Genomic DNA, 16696 nt, shown 5'->3' with positions numbered 1-16696 from the left:
CACAAGACTAGTGCCTCCAAGCTCAGTCCAGCGATTTCCTAGTAATTCCTCTGGTAGACTGGTGCTACATACTAAGTACCATACGTGAGAGGGTAGCTGAACGCCTTGTCCAAAAGCATCTTACTTCTGAGAGTTGAGCTCAGCCTCAGTCCCTCACAGTTCCACACTGCCTGCAGAGTGAGTTTCGCAGGTCTTCAGCAGAGACGATTGGCAGAGGCTTCTGAGTACAAGTTAACAATGCAGACCTGGAGGGTATCTCCAGGTGCAGTAGAGTGGTAATCTTGAAACCTCCTGACTCAGAATACTGCTACCTTCTCACTGCTATAGGAATGCAGCTAGTTGACAGCTGGCTTCAAGACATGCTTCCCTGTGAGAGCTGAGGACAGGGCAGAACCCTCCCGCATCCTGTCTGATTGTAGGAGTAGCTGCTAATATCCTTATGTTAGTGGCTGGGAGAGTTGCGGGAAAAGCATGTGTGAGCACTGGGCCTGAACTCCCGTGTATCTGAGTTGAATACAGCGATTTCCAATGGCCTTCTTCAATGACAGTGTAGCTAGGTTCCAACTCCCATGTCCGAGTGGGTAGCAGACATCTGCCTCCCATGCATACACACTTCTGAGAGTTGAGCTTATGGCCTGTACCTCCACAGCCAGCCTGCTGGTTCCCTTGGCCTCTAAAAGGCCTAGGCTCGCTGTTTGACGGAAGTGTTGGGAGAGGTAATTGGAATCACCCGGCACACAAGACTAGTGCCTCCAAGCTCAGTCCAGCGATTTCCTAGTAATTCCTGTGGTACACTGGTGCTACATACTAAGTTCCATACGTGAGAGGGTAGCTGAACGCCTTCTCCAAAATCATCTTACTTCTGAGAGTTGAGCTAAGCCTCAGTCCCTCACAGTTCCACACTGCCTGCAGAGTGAGTTTCGCAGGTCTTCAGCAGAGACGTTTGCCAGAGGCTTCTGAAACGCAGGGTATCAATGCAGACCTGGAGAGTATCCCCAGGTGAAGTAGACTGGTAATCTTGGAACCTCCTGACTCAGAATACTGCTACCTTCTCACTGCCATAGGAATGCAGCTAGTTGCCAGCTGGCTTCAAGACATGCTTCCCTGTGAGAGCTGAGGACAGGGCAGAACCCTCCCGCATCCTGCCTGACTGTAGGAGTAGCTGCTAACATCCTAAAGTCAGTGGCTGGGAGAGGTTGCGGGAAAAGCGTGTGTGAGCACTGGCCCTGAACTCCCGTGTATCTGAGTTGAATACAGAGATTTCCAACGGCTTTCCTCAACCAGAGTGTAGCTAGGTTCCAAATCCCATGTATGAGCGGGTAGCAGACATCTGCCTCCCATGCATACACACTTTTGAGAGTTGAGCTTAGGGCCTGTACCTCCACATCCAGCCTGCTGGTACCCTTGGCTTCTAAAAGGCCTAGGCTCGCTGTTTGACGGAAGTGCTGGGAGAGGTAATTGGAATCTCCCGGCACACAAGACGAGTGCCTCCAAGCTCAATTCACGATTTCCCAGTAATTCTTATGGTAGACAGGTGCTACATACTAAGTTCCATACGTGAGAAGGTAGCTGAACGCCTTGTCCAAAAGCATCTTACTTCTGAGAGTTGTGCTAGCATCAGTCCCTCACAGTTCCACACTGCCTGCAGAGTGAGTTTCGCAGGTCTTCAGCAGAGACGATTGCCAGAGGCTTCTGAGTACAAGTTAACAATGCAGACCTGGAGGGTATCTCCAGGTGCAGTAGAGTGGTAATCTTGGAACCTCCTGACTCAGAATACTGCGACCTTCTCACTGCCATAGGAATGCAGCTAGTTGACAGCTGGCTTCAAGACATGCTTCCCTGTGAGAGCAGAGGACAGGGCAGAACCGTCCCGCATCCTGCCTGACTGTAGGAGTAGCTGCTAACATCCTAATGTTAGTGCCTGGGAGAGGTTGCGGGAAAAGCATGTGTGAGCCCTGGGCCTGAACTCCCGTTTATCTGAGTTGAATACAGCGATTTCCAATGGCCTTCTTCAATCACAGTGTAGCTAGGTTCCAAATCCCATGTCCGAGTGGGTAGCAGACATCTGCCTCCCATGCATACACACTTCTGAGAGTTGAGCTGATGGCCTGTACCTCCACATCAAGCCAGCTGGTACCCTTGGCTTCTAAAAGGCCTAGGCTCGCTGTTTGACGGAAGTGCTGTTAGAGGGATTTGGAATCTCCCGGCACACAAGACGAGTGCCTCCAAGCTCAATTCACGATTTCCCAGTAATTCTTGTGGTAGACAGGTGCTACATACTAAGTTCCATATGTGAGAATGTAGCTGAACGCCTTGTCCAAAAGCATCTTACTTCTGAGGGTTGAGCTCAGCCTCAGTCCCTCACAGTTCCACACTACCTGCAGAGTGAGTTTCACAAGTCTTCACCAGAGACGATTACCAGAGGCTTCTGAGACGCAGGGTAAAAATGCAGACCTGGAGGGTATCTCCAGGTGCAGTAGAGTGGTAATCTTGGAACCTCCTGACTCAGAGTCCTGCTACATTCTCACTGCCATAGGAATGCAGCTAGTTGATAGCTGGCTTCAAGACATGCTTCCCTGTGAGAGCTGAGGACAGGGCAGAACCCTCCCGCATCCTGCCTGACTCTAGGAGTAGCTGCTAACATCCTAATGTTAGGGGCTGGGAGAGGTTGCGGGAAAATCATGTGTGAGCACTGGGCCTGAACTCCCGTGTATCTGAGTTGAATACAGCGATTTCCAACGGCCTTCCTCAACCAGAGTGTAGCTAGGATCCAAATCCCATGTACGAGCGGGTAGCAGACATTTGCCTCCCATGCATACACACTTCTGAAAGTTGAGCTTATGGCCTGTACCTCCACATCCAGCCTGCTGGTACCCTTGGCTTCTAAAAGGCCTAGGCTCGCTGTTTGACAGAAGTGTTGGGAGAGGTAATTGGAATCACCCGGCACACAAGACTAGTGCCTCCAAGCTCAATTCACGATTTCCCAGTAATTCTTGTGGTAGACAGGTGCTACATACAAAGTTCCATACGTGAGAAGTTAGCTGAACGCCTTGTCCAAAAGCATCTTACTTCTGAGAGTTGAGCTCAGCCTCAGTCCCTCACAGTTCCACACTGCCTGCAGAGTGAGTTTCGCAGGTCCTCAGCAGAGACGATTGCCAGAGGCTTCTGAGTACAAGTTAACAATGCAGACCTGGAGGGTATCTCCAGGTGCACTAGAGTGGTAATCTTGGAACCTCCTGACTCAGAGTACTGCTACCTTCTCACTGCCATAGGAATGCAGGTAGTTGACAGCTGGCTTCAAGACATGCTTCCCGGAGAGAGCTGAGGACAGGGCAGAACCCTCCCGCATCCTGCGTGACTGTAGGAGTAGCTGCTAACATCCTTATGTTAGTGGCTGGGAGAGGTTGCGGGAAAAGCATGTGTGAGCACTGGGCCTGAACTCCCGTGTATCTGAGTTGAATACAGCGATTTCCAACGGCTTTCATCAATCAGAGTGTAGCCAGGTTCCAACTACCATGTCCGAGCGGGTAGCAGACATCTGCCTCCCATGCATACACACTTCTGAGAGTTGAGCTTATGGCCTGTACCTCCACATCGAGCCTGCTGGTACACTTGGCTTCTAAAATGCCTAGGCTCGCTGTTTGACGGAAGTGCTGGGAGAGGTAATTGGAATCTCCCGGCACACAAGACGAGTGCCTCCAAGCTCAATTCACGATTTCCCAGTAATTCTTGTGGTAGACAGGTGCTACATACTAAGTTCCATATGTGAGAAGGTAGCTGAACGCCTTCTCCAAAAGCATCTTACTTCTGAGATTTGAGCTCAGCCTCAGTCCCTCACAGTTCCACACTGCCTGCAGAGTGAGTTTCGCAGGTCTTCAGCAGAGACGTTTGTCAGAGGATTCTGAGACGCAGGGTAACAATGCAGACCTGGAAGGTATCCCCAGGTGCAGTAGAGTGGTAATCTTGGAAACTCCTGACTCAGAATACTGCTACCTTCTCACTGCCATAGGAATGCAGCTAGTTGACAGCTGGCTTCAAGACATGCTTCCCTGTGAGAGCTGAGGACAGGGCAGAACCCTCCCGCATCCTGCCTGACTGTAGGAGTAGCTGCTAACATCCTAATGTTAGTGGCTGGGAGAGGTTGCGGGAAAAGCATGTGTGAGCACTGGGCCTGAACTCCCGTGTATCTGAGTTGAATACAGCGATTTCCAACGGCTTTCCTCAACCAGAGTGTAGCTAGGTTCCAAATCCCATGTACGAGCGGGTAGCAGACATCTGCCTCCCATGCATACACACTTCTGAGAGTTGAGCTTATGGCCTGTACCTCCACAGCCAGCCTGCTGGTTCCCTTGGCTTCTAAAAGGCCTAGGATCGCTGTTTGACGGAAGTGTAGGGAGAGGTAATTGGAATCACCCAGCACACAAGACGAGTGCCTCCAAGCTCAGTCCATCGATTTCCTAGTAATTCCTGTGGTAGATTGGTGCTACATACTAAGTTCCATACGTGAGAGGGTAGCTGAACGCCTTGTCCAAAAGCATCTTACTCCGGAGAGTTGAGCTCACCCTCAGTCCCTCACAGTTCCACACTGCCTGCAGAGTGAGTTTCACACGTCTTCACCAGAGACGATTACCAGAGGCTTCTGAGACGCAGGGTAACAATGCAGAACTGGAGGGTATCTCCAGGTGCAGTAGAGTGGTAATCTTGGAACCTCCTGACTCAGAGTACTGCTACCTTCTCACTGCCATAGGAATGCAGCTAGTTGACAGCTGGCTTCAAGACATGCTTCCCTGTGAGAGCTGAGGACAGGGCAGAACCCTCCCGCATCCTGCCTGACTGTAGGAGTAGCTGCTAACATCCTTATGTTAGTGGCTGGGAGAGGTTGCGGGAAAAGCATGTGTGAGCACTGGGCCTGAACTCCCGTGTATCTGAGTTGAATACAGCGATTTCCAATGGCCTTCTTCAATCACAGTGTAGCTAGGTTCCAACTCCCATGTCCGAGTGGGTAGCAGACATCTGCCTCCCATGCATACACACTTCTGAGAGTTGAGCTTATGGCCTGTACCTCCACATCCAGCCTGCTGGTACCCTTGGCTTCTAAAAGGCCTAGGCTCGCTGTTTGACGGAAGTGCTGGGAGAGGTATTTGGAATCTCCCGGCACACACGACGAGTGCCTCCAAGCTCAATTCACGATTTACCAGTAATTCTTGTGGTAGACAGGTGCTACATACTAAGTTCCATATGTGAAAAGGTAGCTGAACGCCTTGTCCAAAAGCATCTTACTTCTGAGAGTTGAGCTCAGCCTCAGTCCCTCACAGTTCCACACTGCCTGCAGAGTGAGTTTCACACGTCTTCACCAGAGACGATTACCAGAGGCTTCTGAGACGCAGGGTAACAATGCAGACCTGGAGGGTATCTCCAGGTGCACTAGAGTGGTAATCTTGGAACCTCCTGACTCAGAATACTGCTACCTTCTCACTGCCATAGGAATGCAGCTAGTTGACAGCTGGCTTCAACACATGCTTCCCTGTGAGAGCTGAGGACAGGGCAGAACCCTACCGCATCCTGCCTGATTGTAGGAGTAGCTGCTAAAATCCTAATGTTAGCGGCTGGGAGAGGTTGCGGGAAAAGCATGTGTGAGCACTGGGCCTGAACTCCCGTGTATCTGAGTTGAATACAGCGATTTCCAACGGCTTTCATCAATCAGAGTGTAGCTAGGTTCCAAATCCCATGTACGAGCGGGTAGCAGACATCTGCCTCCCATGCATACACACTTCTGAGAGTTGAGCTTATGGCCTGTACCTCCACATCCAGCCTGCTGGTTCGAAAAGGCTTGGCTTCTAAAAGGCCTAGGCTCGCTGTTTGATGGAAGTGCTGGGAGAGGTATTTGGAATCTCCCGGCACACAAGACGAGTGCCTCCAAGCTCAATTCACGATTTCCCAGTAATTCTTGTGGTAGACAGGTGCTACATACTAAGTTCCATATGTGAGAAGGTAGCTGAACGCCTTGTCCAAAAGCATCTTACTTCTGAGAGTTGAGCTCAGCCTCAGTCCCTCACAGTTCCACACTGCCTGCAGAGTGAGTTTCGCAGGTCTTCAGCAGAGACGTTTGCCAGAGGCTTCTGAGACGCAGGGTAACAATGCAGACCTGGAGGGTATCTCCAGGTGCAGTAGACTGGTAATCTTGGAACCTCCTGACTCAGAATACTGCGACCTTCTCACTGCCATAGGAATGCAGCTAGTTGACAGCTGGCTTCAAGACATGCATCCCTGTGAGAGCTGAGGACAGGGCAGAACCCTCCCGCATCCTACCTGACTGTAGGAGTAGCTCCTAACATCCTAATGTTAGTTGCTGGGAGAGGTTGCGGGAAAAGCATGTGTGAGCACTGGGCCTGAACTCCCGTGTATCTGAGTTGAATACAGCGATTTCCAACGGCTTTCCTCAACCAGAGTGTAGCTAGGTTCCACATCCCATGTACGAGCGGGTAGCAGACATCTGCCTCCCATGCATACACACTTCTGAGAGTTGAGCTTATGGTCTGTACCTCCACATCCAGCCTGCTGGTACTCTTGGCTTCTAAAAGGCCTAGGCTCGCTGTTTGACGGAAGTGCTGGGAGAGGTATTTTGAATCTCCCGGCACACAAGACGAGTGCCTCCAAGCTCAATTCACGATTTCCCAGTAATTCTTGTGGTAGACAGGTGCTACATACTAAGTTCCATATGTGAGAAGGTAGCTGAACGCCTTGTCCAAAAGCATCTTACTTCTGAGAGTTGAGCTCAACCTCAGTCCCTCACAGTTCCACACTGCCTGCAGAGTGAGTTTCACACGTCTTCACCAGAGACGATTGCCAGAGGCTTCTGATTACAAGTTAACAATGCAGATCTGGAGGGTATCTAAAGGTGCAGTAGACTGGTAATCTTGGAACCTCCTGACTCAGAGTACTGCTACCTTCTCACTGCCATAGGAATGCAGCTAGTTGACAGCTGGCTTCAAGACATACTTCGCTGTAAGACTGAGGACAAGGCAGAACCCTCCCGCATCCTGCCTGACTGTAGGAGTAGCTGCTAACATCCTTATGTTAGTGGCTGGGAGAGGTTGCGGGAAAAGCATGTGTGAGCACTGGGCCTGAACTCCTGTGTATCTTAGTTGAATACAGCGATTTCCAATGGCCTTCTTCAATCACAGTGTATCTATGTTCAACTCCCATGTCCGAGTGGGTAACGGACATCTGCCTCCCATGCATACACACTTCTGAGAGTTGAGCTTACGGCCTGAACCTCCACAGCCAGCCTGCTGCTACCCTTGGCTTCTAAAAGGCCTAGGCTCGCTGTTTGACGGAAGTGTTGGGAGAGGTAATTGGAATCTGCCGGCACACAAGACTAGTGCCTCCAAGCTCAGTCCAGCGATTTCCTAGTAATTCCCTTGGTAGACTGGTGCTACATACTAAGTACCATACGTGAGAGGGTAGCTGAACGCCTTGTCCAAAAGCATCTTACTTCTGAGAGTTGAGCTCAGCCTCAGTCCCTCACAGTTCCATACTGCCTGCAGAGTGAGTTTCGCAGGTCTTCAGCAGAGACGATTGGCAGAGGCTTCTGAGTACAAGTTAACAATGCAGACCTGGAGGGTATCTCCAGGTGCAGTAGAGTGGTAATCTTGAAACCTCCTGACTCAGAATACTGCTACCTTCTCACTGCCATAGGAATGCAGCTAGTTGACAGCTGGCTTCAAGACATGCTTCCCTGTGAGAGCTGAGGACAGGACAGAACCCTCCCGCATCCTGCCTGACTGTAGGAGTAGCTGCTAACATCCTAATGTTAGTGGCTGGGAGAGGTTGCGGGAAAAGCATGTGTGAGCACTGGGCCTGAACTCCCGTGTATCTGAGTTGAATACAGCGATTTCCAATGGCCTTCTTCAATCACAGTGTAGCTAGGTTCCAACTCCCATGTCCGAGTGGGTAGCAGACATCTGCCTCCCATGCATACACACTTCTGAGAGTTGAGCTTATGGCCTGTACCTCCACATCCAGCCTGCTGGTACCCTTGGCTTCTAAAAGGCCTAGGCTCGCTGTTTGACGGAAGTGCTGGGAGAGGTAATTGGAATCTGCCGGCACACAAGACTAGTGCCTCCAAGCTCAGTCCAGCGATTTCCCAGTAATTCCTGTGGTAGACTGGTGCTACATACTAAGTAACATACGTGAGAGGGTAGCTGAAAGCCTTGTCCAAAAGCATCTTACTTCTGAGAGTTGAGCTCAGCCTCAGTCCCTCACAGTTCCACACTGCCTGCAGAGTGAGTTTCGCAGGTCTTCAGCAGAGATGATTGGCAGAGGCTTCTGAGTACAAGTTAACAATGCAGACCTGGAGGGTATCTCCAGGTGCAGTAGAGTGGTAATCTTGGAACCTCCTGACTCAGAGTACTGCTAACTTCTCACTGCCATAGGAATGCAGCTAGTTGACAGCTGGCTTCAAGACATGCTTCCCTGTGAGAGCTTAGGACAGGGCAGTACCCTCCCGCATCCTGCCTGACTGTAGGAGTAGCTGCTAACATCCTAATGTTAGTGGCTGGGAGAGGTTGCGGGAAAACCATATGTGAGCACTGGGCCTGAACTCCCGTGTATCTGAGTTGAATACAGCGATTTCCAACGGCTTTCCTCAACCAGAGTGTAGCTAGGTTCCAAATCCCATGTACGAGCGGGTAGCAGACATCTGCCTCCCATGCATACACACTTCTGAGAGTTGAGCTTATGGCCTGTACCTCCACATCCAGCCTGCTGGTACCCTTGGCTGCCAAAAGGCCTAGGCTCGCTGTTTGACGGAAGTGCTGGGAGAGGTAATTGGAATCTCCCGGCACACAAGACGAGTGTCTCCAAGCTCAATTCACGATTTCCCAGTAATTCTTGTGGTAGAGAGGTGCTACATACTAAGTTCCATATGTGAGAAGCTAGCTGAACGCCTTGTCCAAAAGCATCTTACTGCTGAGAGTTGAGCTCACCCTCAGTCCCTCACAGTTCCACACTGCCTACAGAGTGAGTTTCACACGTCTTCACCAGAGACGATTACAAGAGGCTTCTGTGACGCAGGGTAACAATGCAGACCTGGAGGGTATCTCCAGGTGCAATAGAGTGTTAATCTTGGAACCTCCTGACTCAGAGTACTGGCACCTTCTCATTGCCATAGGAATGCAGCTAGTTGACAGATGGCTTCAAGACATGCTTCCCTGTGAGAGCTGAGGACAGGGCAGAACCCTCCCGCATCCTGCCTGACTGTAGGAGTAGCTGCTAACATCTTAATGTTAGTGGCTGGAAGAGGTTGCGGGAAAAGCATGTGTGAGCACTGGGCCTGAACTCCCGTGTATCTGAGTTGAATACAGCGATTTCCAATGGCCTTCTTCAATCACAGTGTAGCTTGTTTCCAACTCCCATGTCCGAGTGGGTAGCAGACATCTGCCTCCCATGCATACACACTTCTGAGAGTTGAGCTTATGGCCTGTACCTCCACATCCAGCCTGCTGGTACTCTTGGCTTCTAAAAGGCCTAGCCTCGCTGTTTGACGGAAGTGCTGGGAGCGGTAATTGGAATCTGCCGTCACACAAGACTAGTGCCTCCAAGCTCAGTCCAGCGATTTCCCAGTAATTCCTGTGGTAGTCTCGTGCTACATACTAACATACGTGAGAGGGTAGCTGAAAGCCTTGTCCAAAAGCATCTTACTTCTGAGAGTTGAGCTCAGCCTCAGTCCCTCACAGTTCCACACTGCCTGCAGAGTGAGTTTCGCACGTCTTCAGCAGAGATGATTGGCAGAGGCTTCTGAGTACAAGTTAACAATGCAGACCTGGAGGGTATCTCCACGTGCAGTAGAGTGGTAATCTTGGAACCTCCTGACTCAGAATACTGCTATCTTCTCACTGCCATAGGAATGCAGCTAGTTGACAGCTGGCTTCAAGACATGCTTCCCTGAGAGAGCTGAGGACAGGGCAGAACCCTCCCGCATCCTGCCTGACTGTAGGAGTAGCTGCTAACATCCTAATGTTAGTGGCTGGGAGAGGATGCGGGAAAGGCGTGTGTGAGCACTGGGCCTGAACTCCCGTGTATCTGAGTTGAATACAGCGATTTCCAATGGCCTTCTTCAATCACAGTGTAGCTATGTTCCAACTCCCATGTCCGAGTGGGTAGCAGACATCTGCCTCCCATGCATACACACTTCTGAGAGTTGAGCTTATGGCCTGTACCTCCACATCCAGCCAGCTGGTACCCTTGGCTTCTAAAAGGCCTAGGCTCGCTGTTTGACGGAAGTGCTGGGAGAGGGATTTGGAATCTCCCGGCACACAAGACGAGTGCCTCCAAGCTCAATTCACTATTTCCCAGTAATTCTTGTGGTAGACAGGTGCTACATACTAAGTTCCATGTGTGAGAATGGAGCTGAACGCCTTATCCAAAAGCATCTTACTTCTGAGAGTTGAGCTCAGCCTCAGTCCCTCACAGTTCCACACTGCCTACAGAGTGAGTTTCACACGTCTTCACCAGAGACGATTACCAGAGGCTTCTGAGACGCAGGGTAACAATGCAGACCTGGAGGGTATCCCCAGGTGCAGTAGAGTGGTAATCTTGGAACCTCCTGAGTCAGAGTACTGCTACATTCTCACTGCCATAGGAATGCAGCTAGTTGACAGCTGGCTTCAAGACAGGCTTCCCTGTGAGAGCTGAGGACAGGGCAGAACCCTCCCGCATCCTGCCTGACTCTAGGAGTAGCTGCTAACATCCTAATGTTAGTGGCTGCGAGAGGTTGCGGGAAAAGCATGTGTGAGCACTGGGCCTGAACTCCCGTGTATCTGAGTTGAATACAGCGATTTCCAACGGCTTTCCTCAACCAGAGTGTAGCTAGGATCCAAATCCCATGTACGAGCGGGTAGCAGACATCTGCCTCCCATGCATACACACTTCTGAGAGTTGAGCTTATGGCCTGTACCTCCACATCCAGCCTGCTGGTACCCTTGGCTTCTAAAAGGCCTAGGCTCGCTGTTTGACGGAAGTGCTGGGAGAGGTAATTGGAATCTCCCGGCACACAAGACGAGTGCCTCCAAGCTCAATTCACGATTTCCCAGTAATTCTTGTGGTAGACAGGTGCTACATACTAAGTTCCATATGTGAGAAGGTAGCTGAACGCCTTGTCCAAAAGCATCTTACTTCTGAGAGTTGAGCTCACCCTCAGTCCCTCACAGTTCCACACTGCCTACAGAGTGAGTTTCACACGTCTTCACCAGAGACGATTACAAGAGGCTTCTGTAACGCAGGGTAAAAATGCAGACCTGGAGGGTATCTCCAGGTGCAATAGAGTGTTAATCTTGGAACCTCCTGACTCAGAGTACTGGCACTTTCTCACTGCCATAGGAATGCAGCTAGTTGACAGATGGCTTCAAGACATGCTTCGCTGTGAGAGCTGAGGACAGGGCAGAACCCTCCCGCATCCTGCCTGATTGTAGGAGTAGCTGCTAATATCCTTATGTTAGTGGCTGGGAGAGTTGCGGGAAAAGCATGTGTGAGCACTGGGCCTGAACTCCCGTGTATCTGAGTTGAATACAGCGATTTCCAATGGCCTTCTTCAATGACAGTGTAGCTAGGTTCCAACTCCCATGTCCGAGTGGGTAGCAGACATCTGCCTTCCATGCAAACACACTTCTGAGAGTTGAGCTTATGGCCTGTACCTCCACAGCCAGCCTGCTGGTTCCCTTGGCTTCTCAAAGGCCTAGGCTCGCTGTTTGACGGAAGTGTTGGGAGAGGTAATTGGAATCACCCGGCACACAAGACTAGTGCCTCCAAGCTCAGTCCAGCGATTTCCTAGTAATTCCTGTGGTACACTGGTGCTACATACTAAGTTCCATACGTGAGAGGGTAGCTGAACGCCTTCTCCAAAAGCATCTTACTTCTGAGAGTTGAGCTCAGCCTCAGTCCCTCACATTTCCACACTGCCTGCAGAGTGAGTTTCGCAGGTCTCCAGCAGAGACGTTTGCCAGAGGCTTCTGAGACGCAGGGTATCAATGCAGACCTGGAGAGTATCCCCAGGTGAAGTAGACTGGTAATCTTGGAACCTCCTGACTCAGAATACTGCTACCTTCTCACTGCCATAGGAATGCAGCTAGTTGCCAGCTGGCTTCAAGACATGCTTCCCTGTGAGAGCTGAGGACAGGGCAGAACCCTCCCGCATCCTCCTGACTGTAGGAGTAGCTGCTAACATCCTAAAGTTAGTGGCTGGGAGAGGTTGCGGGAAAAGCGTGTGTGAGCACTGGGCCTGAACTCCCGTGTATCTGAGTTGAATACAGCGATTTCCAACGGCTTTCCTCAACCAGAGTGTAGCTAGGTTCCAAATCCCATGTACGAGCGGGTAGCAGACATCTGCCTCCCATGCATACACACTTCTGAGAGTTGAGCTTAGGGCCTGTACCTCCACATCCAGCCTGCTGGTACCCTTGGCTTCTAAAAGGCCTAGGCTCGCTGTTTGACGGAAGTGCTGGGAGAGGTAATTGGAATCTCCCGGCACACAAGACGAGTGCCTCCAAGCTCAATTCACGATTTCCCAGTAATTCTTATGGTAGACAGGTGCTACATACTAAGTTCCATACGTGAGAAGGTAGCTGAACGCCTTGTCCAAAAGCATCTTACTTCTGAGAGTTGTGCTCAGCATCAGTCCCTCACAGTTCCACACTGCCTGCAGAGTGAGTTTCGCAGGTCTTCAGCAGAGACGATTGCCAGAGGCTTCTGAGTACAAGTTAACAATGCAGACCTGGAGGGTATCTCCAGGTGCAGTAGAGTGGTAATCTTGGAACCTCCTGACTCAGAATACTGCTACCTTCTCACTGCCATAGGAATGCAGCTAGTTGACAGCTGGCTTCAAGACATGCTTCCCTGTGAGAGCAGAGGACAGGGCAGAACCGTCCCGCATCCTGCCTGACTGTAGGAGTAGCTGCTAACATCCTAATGTTAGTGTCTGGGAGAGGTTGCGGGAAAAGCATGTGTGAGCCCTGGGCCTGAACTCCCGTGTATCTGAGTTGAATACAGCGATTTCCAATGGCCTTCTTCAATCACAGTGTAGCTAGGTTCCAACTCCCATGTCCGAGTGGGTAGCAGACATCTGCCTCCCATGCATACACACTTCTGAGAGTTGAGCTGATGGCCTGTACCTCCACATCCAGCCAGCTGGTACCCTTGGCTTCTAAAAGGCCTAGGCTCGCTGTTTGACGGAAGTGCTGTTAGAGGGATTTGGAATCTCCCGGCACACAAGACGAGTGCCTCCAAGCTCAATTCACGATTTCCCAGTAATTCTTGTGGTAGACAGGTGCTACATACTAAGTTCCATATGTGAGAATGTAGCTGAACGCCTTGTCCAAAAGCATCTTACTTCTGAGGGTTGAGCTCAGCCTCAGTCCCTCACAGTTCCACACTGCCTGCAGAGTGAGTTTCACAAGTCTTCACCAGAGACGATTACCAGAGGCTTCTGAGACGCAGGGTAACAATGCAGACCTGGAGGGTATCTCCAGGTGCAGTAGAGTGGTAATCTTGGAACCTCCTGACTCAGAGTCCTGCTACATTCTCACTGCCATAGGAATGCAGCTAGTTGACAGCTGGCTTCAAGACATGCTTCCCTGTGAGAGCTGAGGACAGGGCAGAACCCTCCCGCATCCTGCCTGACTCTAGGAGTAGCTGCTAACATCCTAATGTTAGTGGCTGGGAGAGGTTGCGGGAAAAGCATGTGTGAGCACTGGGCCTGAACTCCCGTGTATCTGAGTTGAATACAGCGATTTCCAACGGCTTTCCTCAACCAGAGTGTAGCTAGGATCCAAATCCCATGTACGAGCGGGTAGCAGACATTTGCCTCCCATGCATACACACTTCTGAAAGTTGAGCTTATGGCCTGTACCTCCACATCCAGCCTGCTGGTACCCTTGGCTTCTAAAAGGCCTAGGCTCGCTGTATGACAGAAGTGTTGGGAGAGGTAATTGGAATCACCCGGCACACAAGACTAGTGCCTCCAAGCTCAATTCACGATTTCCCAGTAATTCTTGTGGTAGACAGGTGCTACATACTAAGTTCCATATGTGAGAAGGTAGCTGAACGCCTTGTCCAAAATCATCTTACTTCTGAGACTTGAGCTCACCCTCAGTCCCTCACAGTTCCACATTGCCTGCAGAGTGAGTTTCACACGTCTTCACCAGAGACGATTGCCAGAGGCTTCTGAGTACAAGTTAACAATGCAGACCTGGAGGGTATCTCCAGGTGCAGTAGAGTGGTAATCTTGGAACCTCATGACTCAGAGTACTGCTACCTTCTCACTGCCATAGTAATGCAGCTAGTTGACAGCTGGCTTCAAGACATACTTCGCTGTAAGACTGAGGACAAGGCAGAACCCTCCCGCATCCTGCCTGACTGTAGGAGTAGCTGCCAACATCCTTATGTTAGTGGCTGGGAGAGGTTGCGGGAAAAGCATGTGTGAGCACTGGGCCTGAACTCCTGTGTATCTTAGTTGAATACAGCGATTTCCAATGGCCATCTTCAATCACAGTGTAGCTATGTTCAACTCCCATGTCCGAGTGGGTAACAGACATCTGCCTCCGATGCATACACACTTCTGAGAGTTGAGCTTATGGCCTGAACCTCCACAGCCAGCCTGCTGCTACCCTTGGCTTCTAAAAGGCCTAGGCTCGCTGTTGGACGGAAGTGTTGGGAGAGGTAATTGGAATCACCTGGCACACAAGACTAGTGCCTCCAAGCTCAGTCCAGCGATTTCCGAGTACTTCCTGTGGTAGACTGGTGCTACATACTAAGTTCCATACGTGAGAGGGTAGCTGAACGACTTGTCCAAAAGCATCTTACTTATGAGAGTTGAGCTCAGCCTCAGTCCCTCACAGTTCCACACTGCCTGCAGAGTGAGTTTCGCAGGTCTACAGCAGATACGTTTGCCAGAGGCTTCTGAGGCGCAGGGTAACAATGCAGACCTGGACGGTATCCCCAGGTGCAGTAGACTGGTAATCTTGGAACCTCCTGACTCAGAATACTGCTACCTTCTCACTGCCATAGGAATGCAGCTAGTTGACAGCTGGTTTCAAGACATGCTTCCCTGTGAGAGCTGAGGACAGGGCAGAACCCTCCCGCATCCTGCCTGACTGTAGGAGTAGCTGCTAACATCCTAATGTTAGTGGCTGGGAGAGGTTGCGGGAAAAGCATGTGTGAGCACTGGGCCTGAACTCCCGTGTATCTGAGTTGAATACAGCGATTTCCAACGGCTTTCCTCAACCAGAGTGTAGCTAGGTTCCAAATCCCATGTACGAGCGAGTAGCAGACATCTGCCTCCCATGCATACACACTTCTGAGAGTTGAGCTTATGGCCTGTACCTCCACATCCAGCTTGCTGGTACCCTTGGCTTCCAGAAGCTCTAGGCTCGCTGTTTGACGGAAGTGTTGGGAGAGGTAATTGGAATCACCCGGCACACAAGACTAGTGCCTCCAAGCTCAATTCACGATTTCCCAGTAATTCTTGTGGTAGACAGGTGCTACATACTAAGTTCCATACGTGAGAAGGTAGCTGAACGCCTTGTCCAAAAGCATCTTACTTCTGAGAGTTGAGCTCAGCCTCAGTCCCTCACAGTTCCTCACTGCCTGCAGAGTGAGTTTCGCAGTCTTCAGCAGAGACGATTGCCAGAGGCTTCTGAGTACAAGTTAACAATGCAGACCTGGAGGGTATCTCCAGGTGCAGTAGAGTGGAAATCTTGGACCATCCTGACTCAGAATACTGCTACCTTCTCACTGCCATAGGAATGTAGCTAGGTGACAGCTGGCTTCAAGACATGCTTCCCTGTGAGAGCTGAGGATAGGGCAGAACCCTCCCGCATCCTGCCTGACTGTAGGAGTAGCTGCTAACATCCTAATGTTAGTGGCTGGGAGAGGTTGCGCGAAAAGCATGTGTGAGCACTGGGCCTGAACTCCCGTGTATCTGAGTTGAATACAGCGATTTCCAAAGGCTTTCCTCAACCAGAGTGGAGCTAGGTTCCAAATCCCATGAACGAGCGGGTAGCAGACATCTGCCTCCCATGCATACACACTTCTGAGAGTTGAGCTTATGGCCTGTACCTCCACATCGAGCCTGCTGGTACACTTGGCTTCTAAAATGCCTAGGCTCGCTGTTTGACGGAAGTGCTGGGAGAGGTAATTGGAATCTCCCGGCACACAAGACGAGTGCTTCCAAGCTCAATTCACGATTTCCCAGTAATTCTTGTGGTAGACAGGTGCTACATACTAAGTTCCATATGTGAGAAGGTAGCTGAACGCCTTCTCCAAAAGCATCTTACTTCTGAGAGTTGAGCTCAGCCTCAGTCCCTCACAGTTCCACACTGCCTGCAGAGTGAGTTTCGCAGGTCTTCAGCAGAGACGTTTGCCAGAGGATTCTGAGACGCAGGGTAAAAATGCATACCTGGAGGGTATCCCCAGGTGCAGTAGAGTGGTAATCTTGGAAACGCCTGACTCAGAATACTGCTACCTTCTCACTGCCATAGGAATGCAGCTAGTTGACAGCTGGCTTCAAGACATGCTTCCCTGTGAGAGCTGAGGACAGGTCAGAACCCTCCCGCATCCTGTCTGACTGTAGGAGAAGCTGCTAACATCCTAATGTTAGTGGCTGGGAGAGGTTGCGCGAAAAGCATGTGTGAGCACTGGGCCT

Source organism: Canis aureus, chromosome 23 (genome assembly GCF_053574225.1).
Source record: "Canis aureus isolate CA01 chromosome 23, VMU_Caureus_v.1.0, whole genome shotgun sequence".
NCBI lineage: Eukaryota > Metazoa > Chordata > Mammalia > Carnivora > Canidae > Canis > Canis aureus.
The sequence above is the reverse complement of the archived record's forward strand: the minus strand, read 5'-3'. Positions refer to the sequence as shown.